The sequence below is a fragment of the Cupressus sempervirens genome, chromosome 6 (genome assembly GCF_028749045.1).
Source record: "Cupressus sempervirens isolate cs-2001-9-10 chromosome 6, ASM2874904v1, whole genome shotgun sequence".
NCBI lineage: Eukaryota > Viridiplantae > Streptophyta > Pinopsida > Cupressales > Cupressaceae > Cupressus > Cupressus sempervirens.
In genome coordinates this window covers 538,136,807-538,163,307 of record NC_143123.1, presented here as the reverse complement: position 1 = coordinate 538,163,307, position 26,501 = coordinate 538,136,807, and the positions used below count along the sequence as shown (strand labels likewise).

General features: G+C 33.0%; 1 pseudogene; it reads right to left on the bottom strand.

Annotated features, from left to right (window-relative positions):
• Positions 1–1,006: 1,006 nt before the first annotated feature.
• LOC149553375 (putative receptor-like serine/threonine-protein kinase At5g57670) lies at positions 1,007–25,527 on the bottom strand (annotated as a pseudogene).
• Positions 25,528–26,501: the final 974 nt, after the last annotated feature.

The following is a 26,501-nucleotide window of genomic DNA, read 5'->3' as shown; positions in this document are numbered from 1 at the left end:
TTTTTTTGGTCGGTAATCACTTTTGACTAGAGCTTTGAACAAGTGAGGCCACATTCTTGAGGGACCTCATCCTCAAATTTTGTCGACATTTCAATCTTTTTGTCATCCTCTACCACCACTGTGCCATATACCTTATACCACCTCAATCCTTATCACTCTAACTCCATATCACTCTATCCACCTTATCCCTCCATTACCTTATCACTCCAATCTCCTTCATTATTTCACTCCTTATGACTCCTGAGATGACTACAACTCTACACCTTATAACTCCTTAATACACCTTATCACTCCACCTCCATAATTTTGTTCACGGGCAACAAGTTGGGGACCACCACCATCTCATTGACACAGACATCGACATGGGGACACATGCTTCATTGCAATCTGTGTCAACTTCATTGCACATCAACACAGGAACACATTCTCCACTACAATTTGTGTTAACTCCACCTCACATCCAGGCATCACCAACAGACCACCATCGTTGAGGGTAATCACAACATTGACCCCAACCAAAATATTCACACCACACACTCCACTCATATTCAAACATTTCACCTCCCATAAGTGAGGCTCGTGACATACCGTCACGTTGCGGGGTCATCCCCTACATGGATTGATATTGATTAATTGTTAAAGCTTTAATTTCTTTTCATTAAATCTCCGCAGATTTAAAAAAAATCAAACCTTAGAATAATTTCTTAGAGAAACTCATGGCCCTCTACCTTTATTCTATGTTGGATATCCATTACTGAAACTTCATTCCAAAATTTCCATTGCCACAGGCTTGAATGAGTCTTATGGGTTGATTTGGTGAGTGTTGTTCCAAATGTACTGTCACACCTTTCATTCTTCCCTTCATTTTAGTGCACCCTCTCAAATTCAAAATTGAAGATACTGAAATCTTGAGTTTATTTTTGAAGGGATACTCGATAGACCATTGCTTGAATAAAATTATGTTTGACTACATGAATGTTATATCAATAATATTGTACTCTATTCATTACCATAAGTCATCATCATCTTCATCCATAAGGGATGGTGGTATTTTCCAATTATCCGTTGCCTCGTGATTTTGACCTTCAATCAATAGTTGTAGAACTTGAAAATAAAAGCCAAGCATTAATATTATCAACTAATTCACAATTATTTAATTACTAATACATGCTAATATAAGAGGTGTTTTCATAAGAAGTTGGATTTGTTAAGGTAAAAACCAAAGACCTTTAATCCTCGATGGACGCTAGAATGTTGAATCCCTTATACACCATGATGTAGTGAATACCATCTTTTGCATCTGGTGAATCATATTGCCCCCAAAATTGAGGGTCTACAAGCTCATGAATGTTTCCAGACTCCAATAGGTGCTTGGCCTCAAGCAAACATAACAAAGTTTTGCATAAATATTAAGCATACTCTTCGAATAACAATCAATTTGTTTCATTTGGTCTATTTTTCATGTGTGTTTAACAAAAATGGGTAAGGGATCTATGAAAGAACATATGAATTATGTGTCCTTTAATTCAAGTCAAGGACAAGAAATTTTTGATAAAAATTCATGGTTGCATTTTGAAACCTATTTTCTTAATGCTAGTGCTTAGTAGAAACTTTTCTTAGACATGTCATAAAAGAGTCAGCTTGTGCCCTTCTTTACAACATGAAGTGGTTAAATAGAACTTGTTTTCTTTGGGTTTAGGCTAGGAAAGGGAGGCTTGGACTTAGATATGGGCAAAAAAATATTTAGATGAATACTTTCACTCACCCAAGCATCAATAGGTCTACGACTTGAGATAATCTCAAGAAAAAGTACCAAAAATGCAAAAACATTAGTTTCCTCGTCAACAATGCCATGTAGGAAATATTTTGGTGCCAAGTACTTGTTTAAGACATTTGAACTCATTGAACAAAAATCTTAAAAAGAAGACTAGCAATTATGAGAACCTTATCACAAGAGTCTAGTAAATAAGAAAAAGAAATTGCATACCCAAATGTTCTTTCAATTGGTGTGATAGAATGATGAGTCCATTGTGTTGGAAGCCATTTTGCTAAACCAAAATATGATATATGCACTATCCCAACCACATATTAGATTAATAACCCAAAAACAACAAAAGTTATTCATAAAGAAATATTTTTGAATTGAGATGAAATATTTATCAATATCTTATTGGAATCCAAACAATCATTGTGTGAAAATCCATAAACATATATCATTCTAAGATACATGGAGAACTATCTTTAAAATTGAGAAATAAAGCTACTAAGAGTTTTTTAAGTTACACATCAACAGAATCCCACAAAGTTCCATTTCATTGCAACAATGAATATGTGTTTCCTCACCTAGGGTTTAAAACCCATCCCTAGAAAAATAGTTGAAGCCTTTATGTCTCTGTGTATGATACGTCATTGGCAACATTTGTTTAGATAATACAACCCCTTGTTGTTCCAATTGCTAAGTTATAACTAATTGACCATTCCAGTACTGGAGTCTTAGTGCTTGTTTCCAATATATTTTTGAGATTTAGATCTTTATTGCATTGTTTCTCTCTATACCATGGTAATTAAACCAATGTTACATTAATTGCCTTGAAAGTGAGAAAAAACTCAAGAAATGCTCAATTGAAAAACATTTGGTGGAAAAAAATTGAAGATTTTTGTTGCAAAATTTCAAATCCTTCAATTTTGGTAGGAAAACCTAAATATAATTATTTTCAACAATAACTGTAAAATCTAGATTTTTGCACAAAAAAATTAACAATTATTCAACACTTGTCACTTTCTATTCTCTTATCAATCTCTTATGATCTACTGTATGATTATATATTAGCTAAATAACATTGCCCCAACTAGTCAAACAAGGAAATTTAGTAGCCCTAGATCTTACAACCATTTTGAGATGATGAAACTTACCATGAAGAACTAAAGCCAAGCTATCATTTACATAGAAATGGAATATAAGATGAAGTCCATTCTCAATGCAACATCCTATTAATGAGGTTGCATTGGGATGGTACACATGCCCTATGATTCCCAACTTCATTAGAAACTCTTTCTCTTTTTGTTCATTAGTGTTTCCCTTTGCTAGACCTTGCTTTACAATGATATCAAGTACAAATGAACATTTGTTTATGCTCTACCATGAATGAGTCCACAATCCTGATGGAGGAATATGCATGCTTCACAATTATACCCGCCCTCTTATTTTGTGCAACAAATACAGTATGAATAAGATTTTTCTATAAAAAATAAAATAAAGAATATTATCATTATTAATATTGTATTTGTCGAGATGAATGTCTTTTCTACTCCTAGATTGGCAACCAATTTTGTTAGCACATGATGTTATTACATATATTGCAAAATCTACATCCAAGGTAGAGAAAAGCTTTGAGGCCTACCACCAAATGTTGACAAGGTTGGCAAATATAGAGATTCCTGATGACTTTGCATCCAAAGTATACATAAATTTTTTAACTAAAACTATTACTAAAAGAGATGTTGGAGCTCAAGAAACATGTCACATGCTCCTTGAACTTCTGTTGGTGGAATGTAGTAGAATATATGCTAATCTTATTATTTCCCAAAAAATATTCAAACCTATTAGCACAAATATTGAAGAGAAGAAAGCATCATTCATAGATTCATGTAGAAGAAGACCTATTTCTATAGAATCCATCTCTTTGATTGATGCATGTAGATCATGGATATATAATAAAAATAGAAAGAAAGATAATAAGTGGCACCATAGGCAAAAATTTGCAATTGTTAAAGTGTATCCAATTTTTGTTTTGATTCCACCACGTGCATAAGATAAGATTATTGATTTTTGCTTCTTAGAGTTGTTGTTATATAAATCATTTCATGACATTGAAGTTGACATTGGTGATGATAGTATCACAATAGTTTCAAATTGGGAGACATTAGATTATATTCCATGGCATGCCAAAACAAGAGTGGATGTAGAAAATAGTGATAGCAGTTCTAAATTTGAAAGTGATAACAATGCAATAGGCCTTGGTAACATTATAGAGCATGAATGGGAAATCATCTCACGGATGCATGGTGGTCAAAAAATGGAGATTTGTAAAGTTGATATGCTAGGAAGAAGGGATATGGATAGACACCATAATGTTGAAGTTGATGAAAGATCAACCCCATAGCTCCCAAGATTCACTTGCATGTAAACACTTGTCACAAAAAGAGAGAAGCAAAAGCTATGGAGGTTGGAATTCCCAGATCCATGGATGAGACATTCTTAATGAGCAATAAAAAAAGATTGCTATTATCAAAAGTAAATTAATAAATTACAAAGAGATCAATCCTTATAAAAGGAGATCAAAAATCTAATAGGTAACTAACCTAGGTTGCATTATAATAATTAATAAAAGAATTAATTATTATATGCCCGAAGTTTAACTTAAGTAAACTAGAGATAATAATTGGCTTAATAATTAAATCAATATGATTTAATTAATAAGAAAATACTTTCTTTACTCTAACAACCCCCTTAAGATAAACTTAGGGAGTAGCTAAGAACCTAGAAATTACTACTAAAAGTAAATTTGGGTCCCAACAACAAAGGCTTGATGAGGTACCCAAGCACAACCAAATCTCTAAAAAGAGGAGAAATAGAAAAAACCACATGGGAAAAACCCTACTCCAAAGAGACATGGAAATATGTGAAGAACCTCCTTATAGCAATATCGTGAGAATGCTCGAAATAACAGAATACAAAGTGATAGCAGAACTCAGAATGAATCTACTGATCGCAGGCCACTTCAAGGGGGTAACCTCTTTTGAGCAAGCTCAATACAATAAATTCGTCCGTGCCCATCAAGGGCCTCAACCTATTCTTATATACTGAGTACGATCTAGAAAAGTAATACTACCTATGCATGTGGGATAATAAAATATACTCACGGGACGACTTACAAAGCATATGCGTCCAACAACACTACTCTAACAAAATAAACAGAAGGAACACACAGGTTCCTAACATCCCCTCTCCCTTAGAAAAAAGCTTTGTCCTCAAAGCTTAAGGTGTGGAAATTGTTGTTGAATCTGAAGAAGGGGTTCCCAGGTAGCATCCTCTGGTTGCATGCCATGCCACTGAATCAAGACCTCAGAGATGGAGCGAGAGCGAAGCTGGCGAGTGTGCTGGTCAATGATTGCCACCGGCTCCAGGATAATGGATCCTTCCGTATCCATTTCAGGGAGAGTAGTTTGTGCTCTGACAGTGGTACCCAGAACTTTCTTTAGACAAGAAACATGAAAGACTGGATGAATGCGGGAAGAAGGAGGAAGTTCCAGTTTATAAGCAATTGAACCAATCTTCTGCAGAACCTTATAAGGCCCATAAAATTTTGGGGCCAGCTTATGACGCCCTTTCAGCTTTAGGGAGGATTGTTTGTATGGCTGTAGACGAAGAAAAACCATATCCCCAACTTGAAATGAGCGCTCAGAACGGTGTTGATCTGCTTGCTGTTTCATCCGATTACGGGCCATGTGAAGATTATCCTGTAAGGTACGAAGAATCTGATCCCTGCTGCGGAGAACTATGTCAACTGCCTGGACTGGTGAGCTGTTGGGAGTGTAGGGAAGGAGCACTGGAGGTGCCTGACCATAGACTGCTTCATATGGAGTCATTTTAGAGGCAGTGTGGTAAGAGGTATTGTACCACCATTCAGCTAAAGGGAGCCACTTGGCCCACTGATGTTGCTGTTCGGAAGTGAAGCAACGAAGATAAGTTTCCAAGCATTTATTGATAATTTCAGTTTGACCATCAGTTTGTGGGTGATAGCCTGAACTCATCTTCAGTTTGGTGCCAGTTTTCTGAAACAGTTCAGTCCAAAAATGACTGGTAAAAGTTGCATCACGATCAGAGACAATGGAAGAAGGGAGTCCATGAAGACGAAATATCTGGTCCATGAAGATTTGTGCAACAGAGGAGGCAGTATAGGGGTGGCTGAGGGCACAAAAATGACTATATTTCGAGAGACGATCAACCACAACCAAGATCACTGTCTTGCCATCGGATTTAGGAAGCCCTTCAATGAAATCCATAGAAATATCAGTCCAAATCCGTGTAGGGATGGGCAATGGTTCGAGCAAGCCAGGAAGGAGGGTCGTTTCACCCTTGTGGCGTTGGCAAGTATCACATTCAGCCACCATCTGTTGAATCGTCTGTTTCATCCGTTTCCAAAAGAAGTTTCTCCTTGCTCGCTCATAAGTTTTGAGGAAGCCTGAGTGCCCTGCTGAAGGAGAAGCATGGAGTTCATAAAAAATAGCCTGATGTAGAGCTGGGTTCTGAGGAAGCACTAGCCGACCCTTGTATCGAAGAGAAGCACCATCCCAAGAGTAATGTGGTATAGCAGAAGGATTATTGGCTAGCTGGTGAATGATTTGAGATAAAGAAGAGTCACTGTCATAGCCCTACTGAACAGACGCTAACCAATTGGGAATGGGCATAGAAATAGCGGAAAGGGAAGCTTGATTATCAAATGTGCGAGAAAGAGCATCTGCCACAATATTCTCCTTACCCTTCTTGTAGGTGATCTCATAATCATACCCCATGAGTTTGCTGACCCATTTCTGTTGTGTAGGAGAGGATACCCGTTGTTCCAGGAAGTATTTCAGACTTTGGTGATCGGTTCTGATGCAAAAATGACTCCCTAAGAGGTATGGCCGCCACTTCTGTACAGCATGCAAAATAGCCATCATTTCTTTTTCATAAGTAGAGAGGGCTAGATTCTTACCAGAGAGGGCTTTGCTAGTGAACGTAATAGGATGGTCATCTTGCAGGAGAACAGCACCCAATCCATTGCCGCAAGCATCACTCTCAATAGTGAAGGGTTTGGAAAAATTTGGCATCGCGAGAACAGGTGTACTGCACATAGCCTGTTTCAGTTGTTCAAATGCAGTCTCAGCAACAGGGGTCCAGGAGAAGGCATCCTTTTTTAACAGAGCTGTCAATGGTGCTACAATTTTCCCGTAATCTTTGACAAACTTGCGGTAGTAGCCAGTCAACCCCAAAAAACCCCGAAGGCTCTTGAGAGTTTTAGGATGCGGCCAAGTTTTCATGGCATCTATTTTTGTAGGATCCACCCGCACTCCATGGTGTGCAACAATATGCCCGAGATACTCCACTTCCTCCTGGCCAAACACACATTTAGATAGTTTTGCACAAAGTTGATGATCAGAGAGAAGTTGCAAGACAAGCTCCAGATGATGGAGATGCTCAGCCCAAGTTTTGCTATATATGAGGATATCATCAAAGAAGACCAGAATGAATTTCCGGAGGTATGGTCGAAATATGTTATTCATCGCTGCCTGAAATGTTGAAGGAGCATTCGTGAGGCCAAAGGGCATGACTAAAAATTCATAGTGACCATCATGTGTGCGGAAGGCAGTTTTAGGTATATCCTCCTCATTAACCTGAATTTGATGATACCCAGAACGAAGATCTAACTTGGAGAAAAAATGAGCCCCATGAAGTTCATCAAGAAGTTCATCAACAACTGGAATGGGAAACTTGTCCTTTATAGTGAGATGATTAAGTGCTCAGAAATCAATGCAGAGTCGCCATGACCCATCTTTTTTGCGAACAAGCAGAACTGGAGAAGAAAAGGAACTGGTACTAGGGCGAATAATACCTTGCTTCAGTAAGTCACGGACAAGTATCTCGATTTCGGTCTTCTGATGAAATGGGTAGCGGTAGGGCCTGATGTTGGGCGGAACACTGCCAGGAAGGAGCTGAATACGGTGGTCCTCTGGACGAGAAGGAGGTAATCCCACAGGTTCAGCAAATACACCAGAATACTTGTCCAAAATGTGTTGGAGATCGGCAGGAGTGCTAGAGACTGCTGATGGCTGCATCTGAATGGAATGGAGCTGAGCGATGACACCATGTGAATTCTTCTTAAGAAGTTTTTCCATACGGTGTGAACTGATGATGCTGAGAGACCCTGGTTGTAAGCCTTTCAAAGTGTGTTGGTGCCCCTCGGCTGAAAACTGCATCCAAAGTTCAGCAAAATCCCAGAGAATGGGGCCAAGAGTGCGTAACCATTGGGCACCCAAAACCACATCACAGCCACCTAAGGGTAAGGCAAACATGTCAGAGCGCATGTTATAATCTCCAATAGAGAGACGCACATTGCGACATTTCCCTTTACAAGGTAAAGTGCCCCCATTGGCAATCATGACTTCAAAGCTAGAGCAGGGATGGATAAAGCAATCAGCCTGTTTGGCTATTCGTGGATCAATGAAGTTATGAGTGCTACCAGAATCAATGAGTATAGTAAGAGGGATCTTCTTGAAGAAACCCTGGACCCGCATGGTTTGTGGAGTAGTGACTCCTGCCAAAGCATGGACAGATATCTCTGGTGGAGCTTCTGGTGAAGGAGGTTCAGGCTGGTGAGGCTCAATCTCATCATCCACTGTTTCCTGAGCATCTACATATTCTTCCAGTTCCGGTGGAGAATCCACATCCAAGAGATAGAGCTTTTGCTGAACACATCTATGGCCCCGAGACCATTTCTCATCACAATTATAACAAAGCCCTTTGTCTCGCCTGACTCGCATCTCTGTTTCAGACAAGTGCTTGATCGGAGTAGTTCTGGGAGCTGGTATGACTGGAGGGTTGTGAGAACCTGTATTTCTGAATGGAACAAAATTAGATCTGGAGCGTTGTAGAGCACTAATCTTGTCTTCCGCTAACTTAGCCAACCCAAGGGCTTCCATCATTGTAGTAGGTCGAAACATTTTGACTTCTGAGCGAAGTGCATCCTTCAGACCACTGACAAAACAACTACAGAAGAATTCATCAGATAAGCCCTCTGTGTAATTAGCTAATTTTTCAAACTCTGTCTGGTATTCTCTTATAGTGCCTGTTTGACGCAGTTTAGTGAGTGCTCCTGTGAAATCATCAAAGGAACTAGGGCCAAAGCGCTCCAAAATGAGGGTGCACAATTCTCTCCACGTTGGGCCTACATTAGCCTTGATGTACCAACGGAACCATTGAAGAGCTTCATGTTCCAAATGAAAAGATGCAAGGGGGACTTTGTGGTTATCCAAAGTATTATGCAAGCTGAAATACTGCTCTGCCCTATAGATCCATCCAGTCGGATCAGAACCATCGAAGCGTGGAAAATCAAGCTTTGGTCCACGAAAATTGCCAGAAGAGGACCCAGTATCTCCTGAATGGTTTCGGCTCATGGCTGACTGCTGAAAGTTAAGACCCAGAATTTTGTCATCCAGATCTTGAAGTTTGGTTTTGAGGGATGCAATTTCCTCTTCCATGATTTTTGCTCCTGTACGCGTAACAACCATAAAGCAAGGTTTTTTTTTTTTTTTTTTTTTTTTTTGGAATGGGTAGAAGATGAGAAACAAAAACTTTTTTAGTTACGGCAAACTTGGAGTTGGGTAAAACTCATATAGGAAATGGGTGTTCGACGGGTGGTGGGAGACTATCTGGGGACAAGGGAAAAAGAAAAATGAGGGTTTCAAGGGTAGGGAGGCGAAATGAGGCGAACAGTCCAAGAGGGATAAGGGAGCAAAATGAGGAATTGAATCTTGTGGCTCAGTTTGGTGGCGATTGGATGAGAGGTGAAAAAGATAGGGCAAATCCTAAAATTAGATAAATGAGGGATTTAGGGCTTTGATATGTAAAATTTGGGGTTGGGTCGCCAAGGAAGGAAGTATGCGAAATGATATTGCAGACGTTCTGCGGAAGTATGAGCAGAAACAGAAAGCAAACAAGGAAGCTACGACTAAAAAACAGAAATTTTTTTTTTTTTTTTTTTTTTTTTTTTTTTAAACAGTCGACTTAGAAAAATTCACTCACAGACAGAACAACTGAAAAGAGTTATTGCAATAACAAGAGATATTAGAAGTGAGAGGAACCTGAAGGCCACGACAGAAAAAAAAATTTGATGTAATTTCCACCCAGCGAGCCCAAGAGAGTGCTCTGATACCAGATGTGAAGAACCTCCTTATAGCAATATCGTGAGAATGCTCGAAATAACAGAATACAAAGTGATAGCAGAACTCAGAATGAATCTACTGATCGCAGGCCACTTCGAGGGGGTAACCTCCTTTGAGCAAGCTCAATACAATAAATTCGTCCGTGCCCATCAAGGGCCTCAACCTATTCTTATATACTGAGTACGATCTAGAAAAGTAATACTACCTATGCATGTGGGATAATAAAATATACTCACGGGATGACTTACAAAGCATATGCGTCCAACAACACTACTCTAACAAAATAAACAGAAGGAACACACAGGTTCCTAACAAAATAATGCTAAAAAGAACTAGTGAATGACCGAAAAAGCCTCCAAACTAGGGAATGTCCCAGAAGATAGGAACAAAAGGTGATCATGAAGAACACCATTGAAGCATGAAGCTACAAACACTGCCAAACTACTGATCTAAAAAACCTCCACTATATAAAACATTATCAAGTAGAGAAGACTAAGTCTGAAGAGATGATCAATCAAAGATGGAAGGTATCTTCATGGCCTTCAAAAATAGGAATGAAAGAATGTTTATATGATAAATGATCCATCTCACCAAAAAGAATAGGTATCCAACCATTGCAATTGCCTAATACATAGGATCAAATATTGAATACATAGCTCACTCCATCGAACCAAGAGAGCAATAAAACCAACATAACCCCCCTATAATGCTAAGAGGTAAGACATGAATATTGAAACTAAATGCAATATCTCCTACAAAAAGAAGAACTAGGAACATCGAGAGTGCAAAAGGAGTACAAAAACCTATAATGGTATGTGTCATCGACACATCATGATGCTAATGTTGTGGAAGGAACACTCACTTGACAAAGGAAGATGGCAAATATGACCAACATGAAACCCCTCAAGGCACTTTATAATGTAGTGTGAGTACAATAAAACATGAAGATGTCCAAGATCTTGAAATGCAATAGAGTGGCATTTTATCTCAGTGCGTTTGCAAAAATAATACAAAAGGATGTCAACAAAGATCAAAAGAGACATAAGATTGATACAAGAGATAGTAAAACCCATGGAAAATAATCTAAAGAAACATATTCAATCATTAGACTTGAAACAACCAAGATATCCACCAGAATGCAAAAAAGCAAAAAAATTGAATGAGATGTGCTTGGAGTAGAACCTAAAAATATATAATGTCTCAAAATATGTCTCCCAAAGTGCAAAATAGAACCTCTAACTTTGACAACATAAACCAAGAACCAAAAAGAATCAAAATTCCAAATAAACTACACCATTGGAATGGGCTCAGAACCAACTTTCTGATGATATTTTATTTGCTAAAAATGGAGTCCAGATGAGCAAGTTATAGCAAAAAAACCATAGATAGATCAAAAAAGCATTGGAAAAGAAAAAAATCAACTACCTCAGGATCTGTACCAGAATGCATAAGGAAGAGTGCCCACAAGTACTAGAAATTACATTGGGATTTGTGCTAAAATATTTTTATCACCGTATAAAATTACCTCAATTTATGTGAGAAAACTTGAGTTTCGCAAAAATCTTGATTCATGACCCAAAAACCTTAGGATGCGTACCAAAAATCTTGATTTGTGTAGCAAAAAAGCTCGATTTGTGCACCAAAAAATCTTGGTTTGTGTGCTAAAAATCTTGATTTGCATACCAAAAATCTTGATTTACGTGCCAAAAATATCAATTTTTGTTTCAAAAAATCTTGATTCATGTGCAAAAAAGACACAAAAAGAAAATCACCACCTCGAGAAATGTGCCAAATCTAGAAGCAATATTATTTTGCCTAAGATTCCAACTATGTCCAAATCAGACAAATTTTATATGAAAATAAGAGTTTTTGGGTGCTTTGAGCTCAACGGTGATGTCCGTTTGGACTCAAAGTGACCCAAAAATTAGTGACCCCCCAGATTCAATACAAAATAACTCTACAAAATGGAACCCTCTATAAAAAAACACAGATCTGAAAGCCAAGCCAGACCTATCATAAACAAAACAAGGGGCATGAATATCTAAAGCTCTAATACCATGTTGAAGTTGATGAAAGATCAACCCCATAGCTCCCAAGAATCACCTCCATGCATACACATATCATAGAAAGAGAGAAGCAAAAGCTATGGAGGCTGGAATTCCTAGATCCATGGATGAGACATTCTTGATGAGCAAAAAAAAATTGCTATTATCAAAAGTGAATTAATAGATTACAAAGAGATCAATCCTTATAAAAGGAGATAAAAAACCTAATAGGTAATTAACCTAGGTTGCATTATAATAATTAATAAAAGAATTAATTATTATATGCCCAAAGTTTAGCTTAAGTAAACTAGAGATAACAAGTGACTTAATAATTAAATCAATATGATTTAATTAATAAGAAAATAATTTATTAGTCTAACACATAATTGGTCAAATCAAGACAAGTCAAATGAATATACTTCAGATGCAATCAATTTTATTGGTAGAATGAGAGAAAATGGATGCACTATAAATCTTTAGTGTCAACAAAAAATCAGTAGCAATAAATTGGGTGAAAAATTAAAAAAGGGAATTTGATGTTATTACGACACACTACAATGGTGGTAATAATTTAGCACCCTTGTATATGATAATTTAGGGTATAACTGGTACAGTAAAGTCATATCTAATTGGTGCAATCAATAAATGTTCAAAAGAATCTGCATTGCCTAATTGTTGTCCACTTTTATTACTAGCACCAACAAGAGTGGGCTCATACAATATGTGTGGTTCAACTATACATTCAAAGTTGAAGATTCAAGTAATTGATTTTAGACAATTAGAAGGAACATGTTTTCCAAGTTTCCAAGAAGAACTAAGTCATATAAGATATATATTAATAGATGAAATAAGCTTTATTGGGGAGAAGCTTCTTGAGAATATAGACTCCAGACTTCGTCAAACATTTCCTCAGAATTCCAATCTTAACTTTGGAGGTATTCTTATTTCAAATTTATATTGAATATACTACAAGCAAAAAAAATTAACCTGCAAATTAAATATTTGATTTACTAAATTGTTGCTAATTATATTTTGCATTTGTTTTAGGAATCTTAGTGATTTTAGTTGGTGATCTTGGTCACTTCCTCCCATAAAAGATAGAGTAGCATATGACAAGAGGAGACATGCAAAGCTACTGTGGGAAGATTTCAAGGTTGTAATCACATTGGAAAAAGTTTATAGACAAGATGGAGACAATTTAGAACAAAATAAATTCTACCATTTTCTCACAAATATTAGAGATGCTCGCCCAACAATAGAGGATTGGAAATTACTGATGTCACTAACAAAATGCAATATTCCAACAATAATAAATGAAGATTTTGACAAAAATGTTCGTTTATTTTCAACAAATGATAATGTTACCAAAACATTAAAAAAGAAACTACATTCATTGAGAGAACCAGTTGCACGTGTTGTTGCTACAAAATTGTCAAACTATAGTTCAGTATACGATAATTGTGTAGATGAACCTGATATTGAATTATTGATTTCAAGGAGAGCAAGAGTTATGCTCATGTCAAACTTGTGGATAGAAGTAGGTCTTGTAAATGAAGCTTTGGGTTATGTTGAGGAAATATTGTACATGCTGGGTAGTACATCACCTGAACTACCCTTGTATGTCATGGTAAAATTTGATGCCTACTCTAGCTTGCCATTCGATAATGGACATTCTAAAACAATACCTATTAGTGTTGTACAAAGAGGTCCTACCACTCAAATGCCTTTGAGATTGGTGTGAGCATTGACAATACAAAAAACTTAGGGTTTGACACATGATAAAGCAATAATTAATATCAGACCAAAATAAAGAATAGGAATGACATTTGTTACAATTTCTCATGTAAAGTCAGTATAGGGCCTAAGGATAATGCCACCATTTTCTTATGAGCATTATGAGAAAATGAAGAAGGGGAAACAATTAGAAAAAAGAAAAGCTAAAGAAAAAAGATTGAAGACTTTAGGAATAGACTAACAAAACATCATGAAATAAAAAATTATTGTTGTATAGTATAATATGGTCCTTTTTACAACACTTGAGTTATATACATTTATATATTGACGTGTTATAAACTTATGACTTATTATATTTCATGAAATAACAATTTCAAAAAATCGGCCAAAAAATTGTAAAAAAAGATTGTTCTACTTCGATGTTCATCCTTCTAATTGCAAATTGTTTTAAAAAAAATCTTTGTGAAGTTGCAATATTATGAGAAAATAAGAAAAATATACAAAAATAATAATTGCTCTTCAAAAGTTTATTGTTCTCATTGGATAATGTTATATTCTTGTCAATCAATTTTTTATAGTTATTATGCTATGAGAAATCAAGTTGATTGAACCCATAAGATTTATTGAAATAGATAGAATATATATTTTGTCTCTTTTATTTTTTGTTTCTATATATTAGAAGGGAACAAAAATTTTGAGACAAAGAACAATTAAAGTTGATGACACATTTCATCAATTTGATCTTCAAATAATACACGTTAAAGAAAGAACAAATTATTTGTCTTCTAAAAGATGTCTCTTAGAAGCAAGTTTGTTGAAATTTTATCCATCGACTCTTTGAAAGTTTGATCACTTCTACCGAGATCCTATTTTTTCACAACTAGTTTGCTACGAAGATTGTGATCCTGCAAAGCTTTATTTTGTTCATGTAGAGGTTTGGATTGAGAAATCTCCTTATCCCATATAGTCTGTAGAAAATGGTCTTGACTGGTTAGAAAAATTAATCGATCTCCACAAACTAGTACTCAAGTTCTATCAAGTTATCATTATCATGGTCAAATTTTTAGATTGCAGTTTGGTGGATTACAAAATGCCCCATGGAATCAAGTTGTGGTAGATAGATGGGGACCTCAAGGAATCTTCCCAACTCTTCTGATTTTTGAACGAATAAGGAAGATTTTCATAGGACAAATATGTACATGGACACAAACTACTTGTGACTTTTAAAGAATAAGGTGTGGAATTATAGACACATGGTATTTGTGATGTGGAACTTATGAACATCTCTATTGGTTTGACATTTTGGATTTGACAGATTATGATTTGTTTCAATGAAACATTGTTCGATGTCATGATGATTGATTCTAATTAGAATATTTAACTCTTTCTTTCTTTCCTAAAGCAATGTAAATATGATGTTAAAATAAAATTAGTGAACTTTTGAAAGTTTAATACAAGAATTATTCATTTTAGTTAAAAAAGATTCATTATGATTTACATTCACATATGTTAAATGTCAAATTAATTTTTACTAATATATAATTTTTAATTTTTGTTTGTGTAACGATTTGAGAATTTGAAAGTTTAAACTATTTTCTTTTCGCATTAAAAGATTACATAAATGTTTTCATTTTTTTAAAAATAATTTGGTACTAAATATTGGAAATTTTATATGTTCTATGTTTTCTATTTTATATCTCACAAATTCTGACGTGTTTCAATGAAACATTGTTCATTGTGATGATGATTGTGATTCTAATTTAAAAATTTGAATCTTTGTTGTTTTTGTAAAACAATGTAAGTATGGTGTTGATTTTTTTTCGTGAACTTATTGATTTTTTACATAAGGGTTAAATATATCTACTTGAAATTATTTTCCATTAACTTTTGAATTGAAATATGTCATACATCAGATTCGTCTTTTCAAATATATAATGTACATATTTTTTATCTAACTATTTCTAAATTGGCAAATAAGGGAGACCCCTAATACATTGCAAAGAAAATAATATATTCTTTAGTCGATGTTTGTAACTCAATATAATTGTGTCATATTTTATTGCTAGTATTCATTGGATTTTTCTATATCTAGATTATATCTTTGTTTTCCTCTCAAACTAATAAATTATAATCAAATATCATTCTTTTTAAAAATATTTTCATTTCAAGAAAGATTGTGTGTGTGTGTGTGTGTGTGTGTGTGTGTGTGTGTGTGTGTGTGTGTGTGTGTGTGTGTGTGTGTGTGTGTGTGTGTCTGTGTGTGTGTGTGTGTGTGTGTGTGTGTGTGTGTGTGTGTGTGTACATATACATATATATATACACACACATATATATACACATATATACATATATATATACACACACACACACATATATATATATACATATATACATGTATACATTTACATTTGCACATGCACATGCACGCACGCACACACACACACACACACACACACACACATATTCAGAAATTGAATATGAAATTATCATGCTAAGTCCTGTTGTTTCTGTGAACTTGGATGACTCCCCTCAAACACCAATTGATAAATGTGAAAATTATGTACTGCAATGTTGTTACCAAATGATTCAATATTTTGAAACTCCAACATTGTCAATAGATTATGTTTCTGATAACGATATTTTGTGAATGCAAATTGTTGTGGATAAGGTAAAGGAGATGTGTAATTGAGTTTCTTGATTTCTAAAATATATGGAAGAAGTCCAACATGATCATCATGAAAATGAAGGATGAAACAATATTCTCATTGATGATTATTTCATTAGGTCGCTACATCGTAACAATTAATATATGTTGTTAGTATTTTTCTTTTTGATTTGTTGACATTTTTATATAAAATTGGGATACAAACTTAATAGAAAAGGACATTGTGTTGAAGTATATATATAGTCATTGAAGTTTATATTAGGTATTCTATGTTGGATTGTCATATAGATTCAATTTGACTCGTGTGTATTTTTTAAAACATCCTCATAAATTTTTTTTTGGTTGAAAGTATTGTAATAAATAGATATAATTTATTTTTATACAAGTTTAAAATAATAATTATTTCTAACAAATATCTATCATATTTCGAATGAAATTTTTTCTAGGCAATAATTATAAAAATAAACAAGCGATAAGTGTGTTCTTTTTTTATTGTAATCTTTAGCACTAAATGTATTGAACAAGTAATTTTTATTGCTTTGTGTTTACTAAAATTTAAATAAATTGTTGAAATCTTTTATGTGATTGCAAATAATTTCAGTCAAACAAATCAAATAATATTTATACTATTTTTTTTGTGTTATCATGCCAATATAAAAAATAGAAATTAATTTTAATTTAATATTTGAAAAAATGCCTTCTTTGAATATATAGGTGGTGTTTTATATAATATCTATGTGACTATATGCATACATTTTTAAATTATTATGTCAACTTATACTTTTATCATAAACATAAACAAAGCCAACATTAAAATAAATAAAATGTCAATGTTATACTTATTTTAACACTCACCCCACTTCTATATTATACATTGTTAAGTTATAATTGTTTTGGTAGCAACTATATAGATCCCACTATATATCATATAAAATCGCTTGAGTCCGGACCATTATATAATTAATCAAACTTAAGTGAAATGTATATTATATTAAATTACACAAAAATCACAACCATATTGATTATTGAAGGAAGTTTATAAAAACTATCAATCAAGTAAAAAAAAAATTTAATTTTTAAATATAGTTCTCTCCAAACAATTGCTTCATACATAATCTTTGACCCGGTTGTAGGAAAACTTAAATAGTGTCACTTTTATTGGTAGAACCTTAACCCTAGGTATACATATTGACTAAGAATTAGCCTATAATGTAATATACTATTTCAATTTGTAGTTTTTTAAATATTGAGTTACAAACTTTAAGAACATTGACTTCAAAGGTTTTCCAACCTATTACTAAAAATTGGGGTCGTCCCTAATTTACAAGAATATATTACCTTTTAAAATATAATTTGTAAGCATACTCTCATTTATATTATTGATAGATTCTTAGACCTAATTATAAATATCAACCCAAAATTTAGTGCAAGTCTATAATCTCATTTAAACATGAGTAAAGTTACACCCTTATATATATCATATAGAAATTCATACCCTCCACTATTTTTAGTTGTAATTCTGAATATATTTAGTCATAAAAGATAATTGAACTATATTGTTATTAGTAGACAAACACAAATGTTGCAATAAATTTCAGAGACATCATATCATAACACCAAATGAAGTGATTTCATAAAAAATAAATAGAAAATGACTCATTTAAAAAAATTATATATAAAACAAAACTCAACACTAATTGGAGATATTTGTTAATAGAAGGAAGATATGATTAGAAGGGGAGAGAAAAAGATGAGGTAGGGAGAAAAGAGGGAGGATGAGAGATATGAGGTAACTAGAACATGAAATAACATTATTAAAAAATTGAACATAACAACAACTAATTGAATAATAAACTAATTTGAACACTAACCCTAACCATATTTGAATATTATACCATATGGAACCTTAACTCATATATTAAAAATCTAATTTAATCTAAAACACAAAGTTTGGTTCTATGTGTGATCTTATAAAAATAAAATAAAAAATATATAATCTAGATATGAATACAAAGTCAATTTGTGATTTACTTCAAAGACTTTCCCCTCCTGAAGCTACTTGCTATATATCTATTATATAATATATATAAAGAAAACATTGATATTAAAGTCTTGTATCTCTCTGCTTTCTTATAATATATAATAGATATATAACTAGCTTTAGTACCTATTATTATTATTAGTTCTTGCCGAATGGCAGGATACTGTAGCATCCAAGTGGATGCAAATTTTGAAATAAGTTTTGACCAATCTGAATGTTTTATTAATACATTCCAACCTATTTCATAATGTTTTCCAATTTTGTTTATTATTTTAATTTGTGAAAAAATGTTAAATTTGAATTTCCCATTGGATGTTGTTGTGAACAGTAGAGTATCCAGTATTTTTTTTTTCCCATTTTGTTAAAAAAGAATTGTGGCAGAGGTGGCCTATCAAACATAGCAACGGTGATTTCATTAATAGTATTGACCTATCTTCTAAAAAATATCTAGCAAAATTCGACAACATTTAGTGTTTATAAATTTGGGATATGATCTAAAATTATTTTTTGGTATTGTCAATGACATTTTTTTCTTTGTTGTCTTTATTGCTTTGCTTTTTTTTTCCCTCAAATGTCTTATCCAAACAACTATTCTCAGCAAATTGTCAGACCTAAATCTTTAGCAACTCTACCGTATTTTGATTTGGATTTATAACGTGCACTGTACAGTTGTCATATTGTCAGAGAACATGTCAATTTTTGTAGAAAATGTTGTCATAATTCTTTTGTCCATCTTTTACTTATTATCTTGGGGAATGTTTTTCGGTTGTCTGTTGACTGCATTCAATTGGATTGTTGAATTTTGGTCATCTAGAATTTCTATTTATTAGAAATTGTTGATTTTGTAGGCATCAAGAAAATTAGACATTCCCTTATGAGTGCTTTTTAGAAGTAGTTTTGTTGGAGACCCATTTTTGGCTTTCAATGTTTGTGAAAGTTGCAAAGATTGGGTATTTTTCTCCGGTAGATTTTTTTTTCCCAATTTTGTATTCATCTGGTAACATATTTTGCCTAGGGTTTTTTTTATATAAGAATACATTTATTAAATAATCTTTCATTCTGGAAGCTGCACACATTATTTTTTATCTTGCTATATTTATGAGTTCTCAAAATTTGAAAAATGTAAAAATTAATTTTTTCTCAAATTTACATTTAACTATGGCATGTCAAGAAAATGGGAGGGTTTAACAAAATTTACAATGCACTTGAATAAATAGATACCCTTGTACACTAACCAGTCTATACTACCCAACCATAAAATATTTTTAGTAGTTTTCTAACAAAAGGATTTTTCACATCTTTTTTTAATGGATCTTATTTGTTCTTTTCATTTTTTCATTCCTTCATTGATAGATCTCAGTGTGTGATTTGAAACATTTAATACAAATTAGTATTCAATAGCATAACTTAACTTATTTATTCTTTTGATCTTTTTCATTCTCTTGATAAATCTTAGTATGTAATTTGAAAGATTCAATATAACTTATTTGTTCTTTCTATCTTTTTCATTTGGTAGATGAATTTTAGTGTGTGATTTGAAACATCGATATAAATGATACACATAACCAAACCTAGAAACAACAATTGGAATAGAAATAAAATTAAATAATAACAAAATAATATAGTGACTTTTGAGAAGAAAAATATACCAAGATCAAAACAATCAAACCAACTAAAATCGTCATCTTGTACAACCTGTCCAATCCTGTGTGCACTAAATTTCAGGAACTCTAGGATGTGAAGTAGAGAAGGAATTTGCTTGTATAAATAAGGAGGCCCAGTGATAAACTAAAATGGAGGGGAACAATTATCGATGGTTGTATATCTAGAAAGGAAGGAAGACTTTGAAAGATTTGTGAGAAAGTAAAATAATATTAAATCTATGGCTAGCATGTCGAGATCTAAAATTGACAAATTCAGTAGTCAAAATTTTGAACTATGTAAGTTGAAGAAGGAGAATCTTATAGTGAAAAAAGTTGTTGGGCTCTAGCAACTACTCTAAGAAAATTCTTGGGTAGTGAAGGCTAGGTAAAACTAGAAAAAAACTGAGTACAATCCAATTATGTATGTCAAATTCTCTACAAATGAATTTGTTTAAGGAGAAGATTGAAATTCATTATGGAAGAAGACAGGGATGTTATATCAATATAAGAATATTTTTACAAGATGCAAGAGAGTCCCAAAATAGTATGGTAGAATACAATCAGAAAGGGATCAAGGGCATACTTGCCTTATTGCCTAAAAATACAACAAAGAGTGGACTCTTTTAATATACTATTTGCTAAACTTAGCAAAGAAAAGAACACTTTTCATGTCTTTGGCAAACTGCTCTGCTCAAAATATCTCCACAATCATCAAGCCAAAAACCATCCAAGAACGTAGTAAATATTACCTGACATGTCTACTAAAACCCTTGATAGCTTAACTGCTCTCAAAATGGATTCAAAAATTTGCCAAAGTTTACCCCACCACGAAAGGGTAGTCGATGTTGGTAGTTCTTTAAGCCCAAAGAAGATAAAACTCAAAAGGAAACAACAGTAAGTCTAATTAGTACAAAAATATAGAACCCAACTACATAAAATATATAAAAAATTTAGATTCAAGATAATTTTGCAATCATTATTGTGCACACTTGAAAAACTCAAAAAAAGAGGGGTTTTTAAAAAGCCCTAAATGCTCTATTGTTTTATAGCTAAGATTATCCTTACAAAAATAAAATATCCTCTACATATCATTGGCTGGAAATTAGCAAATTGTCATCTATTGATGCATGACAGTGATAGCAACTACATGTGAATTTTATATACTAAAATTGTGACTTTGCATTAAACATGCATAGGAGTTGAATTCCCAACATAATACAGTGGATCAGAATACGTAAGGTGAATTATATTCTAAATTGGAAAAGGTAATGAAATGAATGACATCTAATGTGAATGAGATTGTATTCTATTAAGGTAAAATATCAGTCATTATAGACAAAGATTACTTTTCTATTAGTATTCATGCATTTATTTGATTTGTAGGCAGAACCCAAAACTGACAAAGGATATACTCAATAGATTATAGACACACCCCTAGGAACAAAATAGTAAACTAGAGGAGAATCTCCTTAATCTTGATCCCAGTGACACAAGAATTCACCTCCAGGCATCATAATCTTATGACTCATCAATTCTAGCTTGACTTTCTTTGCAAATTCCATCAAAACCCACAGCCTTGAAGCTAATTAATAATTTCACCAAAATTGAAAAATTTTAGCGATTCTCATACCTAGGTTTTAAATTTTTCTACATAGGAGGGTAAACTTTGACTATAGCTAAATCACGTGAATTGGAAAAGGGATAATAAAAAGGGAAAAAGAACAAACCCATCGCCCAGAAGAACAAGCTTGAAAGTTGGAGGCCTCATCTTTGTATGTGCATTCATTTTTCGATCAATTAACAAATCAATGCCATAAATTCTCCAAAATCCATCATTCCAGACTAAAATTGATTTAGAAAATGGCAAGCTCAAACTATAATTGCTATCAAACCCTCTAATAGAAGAGAATTGTAAATAAATTGGTGGAATCGTTACTGTTTTTATAGAAGTTCTAGCATTAATTGAAGGTTTGTGATCTATTTTCTTCTTCTAATGAGATGGATGAAGAGTTTTGTAGGTAGATGCATGAGTTAATAAGTGTTTGTGGACATATGTTTTTGTTCCAATGGAGGACAGATTGGTGGCTGGTGTCGCGTTCACTCACTCATGCATTGCATGTCCGCTTTTATTTAGTACTTTGAGGCTTACAACACCTGGCATGAAGTAATATTAGGAAGGAAATGATTGGTTAAAGCAGTGTCATATCATTGTAAGCAAACCTATGTGACTTGTCCTCTTGTTTTACTCCAAAGTGTACACATCTGCTTGCTTTATTAGAGGCCATTGTCTCTCAATCATGATTTGGTATATTTGGTAGAGAAACTCTCAGTGGTAGTAAAGATTTTATTTTGCTTATCAAGGCATGCCAACCACTCTGATCATCAATTAGAAGATAGTATATATTTGTTCCTCCTAACCACGTCTTCCCCGGTATTTATCATCAAGCATAATGAGTACAAACCCCATGTGCAATAACTAATAACATTTTATAAAACTTAAATATTCCAACGAAGTCTCAGACTGAAGAGGATTAAACAACAAAAGTAAATCATACTGAACGAATTAGAATCAAAACACTGAGGCTCGCACTATATGCCTTCTTAAGCTTCTTCTTAAGAAGAGCACAAACTGAATGGTAAAAACCTCACATATTATATATGACATGCTTTGGAAGCAAATAAACATTATAAATTCACTTTAACAGTGTTCGCGGCCAAAATCTGAGAACTCTTCACAGTGTAGATTTTGGCCTTTTTCTACGGGGTCTGTAGAATGCCTAATAACATACTTAGCAATGTATCTAACAACAACAGTAGATTCACTAAGTCTAGATCCAGTAACCCATAGAGTTTTAGGGATGGGAACACATGGATGATGGACCTCTTCCTCGAGCTTTTGGTACAATAATACTGATCATGGGAACACACTGAAAAAAAGTTTATTAGCTAGTTAATCAAAAAAACCATGAATTCAACTCTTAATTCTATTAATCTGTATATTACCAATTGAAAAAGCATGAATGTAGCTCTTGTTTGAGAAAACATGAATTATAGTATTTAAAAAGTAGGAGAAGCTAGGTCCGGTTTTCTTTTTCCTCTGCCTCTTAATAATCATGTAGGGTCGACTCCACTCTAAACACAGGAACACTTCATCAATGAAGGTTGTGTGGTAGTTTTCAGCTTTCGCTATGGCAGGAGGAAATCTTTAATGCAGTGAGCTTAGGGTACTAATAGGATTAAAAATTAAAATAAATTTAAATATATATTAGGTTACTTATTAATTTTGGATTAATATGATTTGAAAATATTATAATTTCATATAAAAAATAATATGATATTCAAAAATTATAATTTAAAAAATGTTAACAAATGTGATAGTTGTTAAATGAGGATTGAATTAGATATTGAGAATGTCTCTTTTAGTGTGAAAATGACTTCTAATATGCATTCTATGTATACATTATAATTTTGTTACAAACATTTTTATATTTATATATGTAAATTTTAATTTTGAAAACTAAAACAACTAAATAGTAAACTTTTTCATCCATTTATAATTTTTTACCTAAAATTATTTTCTATTTTAAACTTTTTCATCCATTTATAAATTTTTTACCAAAAAGCATTTTATATTTTGTAAATAATAAATTCTTATTATAAATGTTAAAACTAAAATGAGCTGTGAACAAATTGTATACAAGCATAACATGCAAACTTTAAGTGAATTCAAACTAGATTGTAAACTAAAGTGTTTGGTTTAGTTTCATAAATCCTAAATTTAAAGACTATTTATCATTTACACAATCTTATGTACAATCACTTCTTAAACAATTGTATATAACCAATGGTCTAGATGTAGTAGAGCTCTTGTTATTTTAATTCTTAGTTAATCATCATTTAGGATTTATTTTCAGCCTTCTCAATTAATTTTGCTTTTAGACATATCTTTACTTAAACTACTTTTCTTTTTAGTTTTTTTTTTTTTATGGCATTTGTAAACTCTATTTATTCATATAATTTGTTAATAAAATAATAACATTTTATAAGCAATAGACATTGTCTTATTGATCTAGAAAATAATTATTGAGTAAAAGGAGCAATGGCTCTATTTTCCCACTCCAAATTTCTTTTGTGGTGGAATAACAAGCGTGAATACCACAATTCTCACATATGCAATCCTTTTATTAAAACCTAGCCTACTCAACTCATCCTACAAATATTTGGTGTGGTTCTCGATTTTGTAAAAATCAGACAAAGAAAGCCTTGTGATTTTGTACATTTCCTTTCTTTCTTCTTTCATGCCCTTGATAATAAAAGTTATCTTCTCCAATGCAGATAACTTATGCAATCAATATCAACCATCCTGTATCATCCTCCAGTTCTGCAGTGAAACTTTATTGCAAATTAGAATTAGCCCTTCATAAGGGAGCCTAAGAATCCCATCATGAAAGGGAGAGTTAGCTCAATACTAACCAAATCATACAAAGGCATAGGACTTTTGGTTTAAATCCTACGAATCCAAATTTCTACATGAACTCACGGCATTGGAAACAAAGATACCTTAAAGCAATTAGGTACCATTTAATGGACATGCCCCTAACCCTCCTATCCCATCGTCCTCCTTACACCTTAAAAAATAAAATGTTTAAAACTAAAAGTGGCCTTCTTTAAATTGAATTGTCAAGGAGATCATACAATGAGCCAATGAGGAATACCATCAAAGTCAATGCTTGACTTGGGACAGAAATAATAGCAAAAGAGATAAAAAGTTGGCATCTCATTCAAGTTGGACAACAGATGTGATTAATTATTAGTATCTTTGTCTACCAAAAATAACCAATTATTTGGTACATTTTATAATTATGTTTTAATTTTAGAATTTTAGGACAACCATGTGACTTTTTGAAGAAAAAAATGTTTATTCATTTTGAATATGTGACAGATATTATGTTATCAAAAAGTGTGAATGAATTTATATTCCAAGTCTAAGTCCTCAGCGGGATTGTCTAATGATTGGTGCAATTCAATATGCAACTTTGGAGCCTGTATTTGTCATAGAATGCATAAACGTTGAGAAAGTATTGTGCAATGTACTTGGTGAAGAATTCTTGGAAAATAAATTTGGGTCAATAGTTTATGCAGATATTGTTTCTGAATTCCTCACCAATTGTATGGATCTTTTAGAAAATTGTGAAATTGTAAAGCAAATGGAAAATGCATATGTGAAGCCATGCTTCAAACCTGTTGAAGACTATGATGCATACATTAATGCATATGTTATAGAGATGAGTACTAGCCTCATAGGTGGCTTGTTCTCTTTTGAATCTTTGAGCTCTTGTGATGTTACGAATTGTGTCTATTATTCCCTAAAAATTGTAATAAGCAGTAAGTACAAACCTTTGGTGGACCATGCATTACTTGTTCACCAAAGTCATTTTTCTAAGGTTAGCACATCAAGAATCTCAGATGTTTGCAATGCAATGATACTTCTACAACTACATATTTCTCCTCTTGTAATTCCACCTTATGTAAGAACCATTTTCTCAACAAAAGTTCCACCTACTGGGGATGTTATATAACCTATTAGGCATTCATCTATAAGGAATTGAAATGGATGAGCATATTATACATATATGTACATAGTAAAGAACATATGCAATGGATAAATGAAAATGTTTCATAACCTTTGCACCAAAAATACATATAATTGTTTTGTTTTGGATGCATTGTATTTATTTTCATTTAGATTATCACAATGTATAATTCATAAACCAAATTAATTTGAAATTTAATCACAACTTGATACAATTTAGTTTAATATTAAGAGATCCATGGTTAGGAAAAAAGAAAAAAAAACTAGGCATCTGAGTATTACCATAAAATTTCAAAATGAATATCAATAAAGTAATATGAGACATATTTCTACTATATTTTTGTTTATAAGTTAATATTATTCAGTACATATTCCTCTTCATTTTCACATATTGCATAATGCATTCCATAATTGAATACTTTATATAAAATTTCTTATTGTTTATATTTTGTACAATTTTTGGTTCAGTAATATTTATCAAAATAAATATAATAGATTTGTAAGGAATCATTTTGTGAAGTATGTAATTAATTGTTGTCCTTTATTTGTTTTTCAAGTGTAGAGGTTGTGAAAGAGACACTGAGGATTGTGAAATTGAAATAACATCTCAAAAATAATTGATAATTGACTTATATGTTTTCATCTTTTTATGCTCACAAAATAACACAACTCTTGTTGAAAATTTATAATTTAGATTTAATTTTAAAAATTAGAACTTAATAAATGAATAAATAAAAAGTGATAAGAAGATTTTTTTTAGCCAGTTGAAAACTCTACTATCACATGTCATTGAATT